The sequence below is a fragment of the Eptatretus burgeri genome, chromosome 5, assembly GCF_056783735.1.
Source record: "Eptatretus burgeri isolate ZD-2024b chromosome 5, Ebu_testis_v1, whole genome shotgun sequence".
Taxonomy (NCBI): domain Eukaryota; kingdom Metazoa; phylum Chordata; class Myxini; order Myxiniformes; family Myxinidae; genus Eptatretus; species Eptatretus burgeri.
Window position 1 is genome coordinate 5,007,734 of NC_140965.1, and position 6,170 is coordinate 5,013,903.

Here is a 6,170-nt window from a genome sequence, read left to right on the forward strand (position 1 = left end):
GGACAGCGTCGGGCTCCAGCACGCTCCTCCGGCATGCGAGGAAACCAGAGCCAGCGACTCGGCGAGACCAGAAGCAGCGACACGAGACCAGCAGACCAGAAGCAGTGACACGAGACCAGCAGCTCAGAAGCAGCGACACGAGACCAGAAGATCAGAAGCAGCGACACGACACCAGCAGCTGCGGACACCGCGCCGTCCCATCTATTCTTTCTCGCTGGAGGGAGGGCCTCTTTTTTCCCACTCGCCTCCTCATTGGCCGGGGGAAATCGGTCGTCCCCGTGATTGGTCGGGGGGCGTGTCGGGGCGTCACGGTAGACCGCCCCTCAGACAAGGAGAGGAATATTATCCTGCGTGAGCTGTGCTTATTGGCCGACCGCCGGGGAACTCGCTCGCATCTCCCTGATTGGGCGAGAGAGACGTCAGGTCCTCGTGAACTCTGCCCACATACGTGCTGACACGCACGTAGGCAATGACGTCGGTGTAGGATGGCAGAAGGAAGCGAAGGCAGATGTCGTTGTTGTTGTTGTTGTTATAAAAATCCTAACTATCAAAATAACTCCGTAGCGCATGAACATCCAATTCCCACTAGACTAGGGACGGGACCCCCAACTAGAAACACACACTTACCGATATAACTGAGCTATACGGGACGGCTGTCTGTCTGTGTGCACAAGGCTTCCAAATTTGTAACAATATCTTATAGATGTACTTTACCAGTCGAATCACAAGCACCCCGACTCTGCAAAATGGTATTCAAATTTGTTGAGTTTTAAATATGTATATTAAACTTAAAAATTAAGTTAAGTTAAATTAATTAAGTTAAAATTAAGTTTAAGTTAAACTTAAAATTAATTAAGTTTAAGTTGAACTTAAAAATATGAATTCAGTTTTTGAGGTCAGAAGGCTCTTTTTATATAGACTGGGCTTGTTGTTGGCTTGTTGTTGGCTTGTTGTTGGCTTGACTCTTGGCTTGTTGTTGCATGGTGTACGGGGAGCCTTGTGGTTCAAAAGACACCATTACAATTCAAACTAGAGAGATTGCAGACCCTCGCCAGGATTTGTTTTGTGGCAAATAATTGAAAGGATGTACTAAATGAAAGGTCGTTGATTGCAAAGGGAAGGTCCAAATGGTCTCGTTGCAAATGTGTAAAGGTCTAAAGTCTGAAAAGTTGTAAAGGTCATATGGTCTGAAAAGGACTAAATGGGTCTAAATTGTCTAAAATTTTTGAAAGATCGAAGGGGTCGAAACGGTGCAATTTAAGATCTTAAGGGTCAGAATTGTCTGAAGGGGTCTAAAAAGGTTTAAAGTTCAAAGTGGTCCACAGGGTATTAAATGTTCTGAAACGTCTAAAGGGTAGAAAAGGCTGTAAAGGTCTTAAGGGTTCTAAAGGGTGTAGTGGGGTCTAAGGGGTTTACATGGTCTTAGGTTTCCAAATGGTTTTAAGGATCTTTCAGGTCTGCAGGGTCTTAAGTATCTCGAGGTTCTTAGGGGTCTTAAAGGGTGTTGGGGTTTGAAAGGGTGTTTGGGTTCTAAAGGGTCTTTAGGGGTCTTGCAGGTCTATAAGGTCTTATAGGTCTTAGTCTATCAGGTCAGGTATGGGAGCATGCGCTGGAGCAACATGACACTGCATCCACATTCCACCAGGTACTTCAGGGTTCTCCGTCTGGCCATCCCTCAGGCAGATGTCTGGCCCATCCCCATCTTCTTGAGATGCTGATAAACCTGCTACAACCACAAGGCACGTGGTCAGCCCGTTGGCCTCTTCCACTCACGAGGCTTACGGGTCCTAAAGAGTCTTCAGGGTCTATAAGGTGCTAAGGGTCTTAAGGCTGTTAGGGTTTGAAAGGGTCTTAAATGATCTTGGTGTTTTAAAGAGTCTTAGGGGTCTGAAGGGTTTTTTAGGGTCTTAGCAGTCTCAATGGATCTTAGGGTCATAAAAGGTCTTGAGGGTCTTAGGGTTGTAAAGGGTCTAATCTAATTAACACACATACTTGCATTCTGTGCGGACAAACAAACAAGAAATATGTTGTGCATAGCACGACACTTGTGAAATCCATCCAACAAATTTGACCTTTAAAATAATTGGTGGTCGAATTCAGTGATTAAAAATGAAAATCCTGTTCAAATTTCAAGTCGATCTGATAAAAATTGACCATTTTAGAAGTGTCGGATGATTATCTCAAAAAATAGTTGGTGGTTGAATTCAGTGACCTGATATGCACATCCTCAAATTTCAAGTCAATCACATGAAAATTGAGGATTTTAGATTTTGGACCGAAGCTGTTGACCTTTTGGCCAATGTTGACCTCAAAAATAATTGGTTAAGTTCAATGACCAAATGTGCAAATGCTCTTCAAATTTGTTAATCAAATGAAAACTGACAATTTTCGAAATTCGTCCTGTCGACCTTTTGATCTATGTTGACCTTTTGGCCAATGTTGACCTCAAAAATACTTGTTCATTGAATTCTGTGACCTGAGATGTAAATCCTCTTCAAATTTCAAGTCAATAGGATCAAAATGGAGGATTTTAGAAATTGCACCTAAGTTGCTGACCTCAAAAATAATTGGTGGTTGAACTCGATGACCAAATGTACAAACTCTCTTCAAATCTGTCAATTGAATGAAAATTGCCAATTTTAGAAATCCAGCCTATGTCGACCCTTTTGGTCAATGTTCACCTCAAAAATACTTGTTCTTTGAATTCAGTGGCCTGATATGAAAATCCAGTTCAAATTTCAAGTGAATCGGATGAAAATGGACAATTTTCTAAATTCGACCGACGTTGACTTAAAGAGTTGGTGGTTGAATTCAGTGACCTTGCCACTTAGTTCATTCTGCCTGGCCTTGTACGAATACAATTCAGGTTCAGCATTGTGCAGAAGGCCCCACCGATGCCCAGTAGTGTGAATGACCTTGGAAAGAAGTGGGTCACGTCTGGTGTAGGTCCGTATCTGGTTGGCATCGATTGGGTTGTCATTCAAAAATTCCATCAGAGCTATCACGCTGCCAGGTGTAGGGGGGTCAAACACTGTGTCCGGAAGGGGCAGGTGACTCATGGCGTCTGCATTTGAGATTGTGGAGCCAGGTCTGTACATAATGTCGTAATCATCTGCCGAGAGTGAAAGTGACCAACGTATGATCCGAGGCGGTAAGACCTCTGAGGTAGCTTTTGTTGGACCAAACAAACTAATCAGTGGTTTGTGGTCCGTGTAAATCATGAAATGTCGACCGAAGATGTACTGGTCAAATTTCTTAACTCCGAATACAACGCCAAGTCCTTCTTTGTCCAGCTGACTGTAGTTCTCAGCTGGGGACAGTGTACGAGATGCGAATGCGATTGGTCTCTCTGTGCGATCTGGCATGATGTGTGACAAAACAGCACCAACCCCGTACTGACTCGCGTCACACGACAGGTCCATGTCTTTGGCTGGGTCATAGTGAATGAGTAGATTTGAAGACTGCAGCATGTCTTTTGACTTCTGGAAGGCTGATGACTGGAATGTCTCATTTCCAGCTGACGCGTTTTTTTAGCAAGCAATACAGTGGGCCAAGCATGGTAGCAATGTTTGGGATATACCTGCTGTGGTACTGCAGCATGCCAATGTAAGCCTTGAGTTCAGAAATGTTGGTTGGAGCTGGGGCGTCTTTGATTGCTCTGATCTTCTCTTCAGTGGGATGTAAGCCTTCGGCATCGATACGATGGCCCAAATAGGTCACAGACGGAACCATGAACTCGCACTTGTCTCTCCGCAGGCGTAGTCCAGAGTTGGAGATAATGCGAAGCACACGATCGAGGTTGTCACGATGATGAAGCTCTGAGCGGCCAGTGACTAGGATGTCATCTTGGTAAACAACAACGTGTGGTTCAGCAGCGAACGGGCTATCCATACAACGTCGGTAGATTCCGGTGCCAACTTGACACCAAAACTCAGGCGGTTGTATCTGTTGAGCCCCTGATGCATGTTAATGGTGAGATACTCTTTGTAATTCTCATCCAGAATGACTTGTAGGTAGGCCGATCTCACGTCGAGCTCCTCCGCTCAGTTTTGCGTACAAGTCATCGATCCTTGGAATGGGATATTTGTCCAAGGTGGAACATTTGTTGCTCGAAATTTTGTAATCCCCACAAAGTCGTATCGATTTGTCTGCCTTCAAGACAGGAACAACTGGAACAGCCCAATTTGAGTACTGAACGGACTCAACGATACCTAACTTTTCCAGTCTGACTAATTCTGCATCAACCTTCTCTTGCGATGTGAGAGGAACTGGACGTGCGTTGCAGAAAATTGGCTTCACATCTTTCTCAACATTGAGCTTGGCAGTGAAACCCTTCAATGTCCCGAGTTCATCATTGAAGACGTCCGGGTGTCTCGTGAGGAGGTGTTGCAGTACGGTTGGTGGCTTGGAAGCCTGCAGTCGGTGGATGTGTTCCCAATTGAGTTTGACAAAATCGAGCCAGTTTCGTCCGAGAAGTGTGGGTCCATCCCCGGGGTCGACCAAGAGTTGTAATTGGTGAGTGTTGTTGCCGTAGGTTACTGTGACATCACACGACCTGCTGGCTTGTATTGACTCACCGGTAAATGTAGCGAGTCCGATCGGGGACCAACGGAGGCTGGGTTGTTCAGAATTCCCCCCAAAGGTTCCGGAAAGCTGCTTCACTCATGAGTGAGATGGCAGCACCCGTGTCTGCCTCCATTTCCACGGTCCGTCCGTCTATACCTATGATAACCAGTATAGGAGTAGACTGTCTCCATCAGTCATGTCTTCCTGGTTATGCTCCGAGTCAAGGAGGTGGGTTTTGCATTCCTCTCTCCTTGCCCTCCCTTTTTGAGACAAGCACGCGGAGGCGATATGACCCACCTTGTGGCAGTAGTTACAAACGGAATTCTTGAACTGACACGCGGTGGGAGAATGCTCACCGTTGCAGCAGAAACAGCATTTACCAGCACCAGCCACCAAGCAGTTTGGCGTCAGATTTTCTGGTTGGATGTTGTTCCACGCGATTGACAGATGACAGGTCAGCTCCATGCTGGGAAGCGATGGAGCGAGCAACATTTGCAGTATCGTCTGCACACTCCATTGTGATAGCGATGTCCTTAGCATGTAAGAGTCCGTTCAGCAAGTAGGCACCGGGGAATTCGATCTTGTTCCACTCCCACTACGAGCAAGTCCCTAGGCATGTCTTCGAATGTAGCACCAAACTGGCAATGCTCGGCAGGGTGTTTCAGGTGAGCTATGAATGCCGAAATGGACTGTGTTGAGGTTTGGCGACACATGTAAAAATCGAATCGACTCACAATGACTGAGGGTGTGGGCTCGCAGTGTTCCTTCATAGCTGCCACAAGCTCGGTGTGTGTTAAATCCATCGTGGTCCTGGGCATGTGGAGATTCTTCAGAATAGTAAACGTCTCGCTGCCGCATTCCGACATCAGGATTGCTTTCTTCCTGGCATCATCCTCCATGTCCTTAACTCGGTATAATACTGTAATCCCTCAATGTACGCCTCCCAGCTTGCTTCACATGGGTTGAACTCATCAATACGGCCGAGAGACATGGTGACCGAGTCGCGTATGCAGCGAAATATCGAGTTGGTTGGCCAACAGCTAACTGCAATAGCTCAGCTTACTTTACATGCGCTCACCAGAATCCCATCCTCGTCGCCATTAAATGTATCAGACAGGGAGAGCCTGGTGTTGGCTCAGTGGTTAGGGTGGTGGCTTGGGATCCTAGGGTCCTGAAGTGGTTAGGGTGGTGGCTTGGGATCCTAGGGTCCTGAAGTGGTTAGGGCAGCTTGGGATCCTAGGGTCCTGAAGTGGTTGGGGTGGCGGCTTGGGATCCTAGGGTCCTGAAGTGGTTGGGGTGGCGGCTTGGGATCCTAGGGTCCTGAAGTGGTTGGGGTGGCGGCTTGGGATCCTAGGTTCCTGAAGTGGTTAGGGTGGTGGCTTGGGATCCTAGGATCCTGAAGTGGTTAGGGTGGCGGCTTGGGATTCTAGGGTCCTGAAGTGGTTAGGGTGGCGGCTTGGGATCCTTGGGTCCTGAGTTCAAGCCCCGTCGGCCGCTGCATTAATACACCAAGGGGTTGACTCAGCCTGTCATCCTTCCGAGGTCGGCGAAATGAGCACCAGTTCCAGTGTGTGTACTGGTAGAGGGGCACTGCATCAGCGACA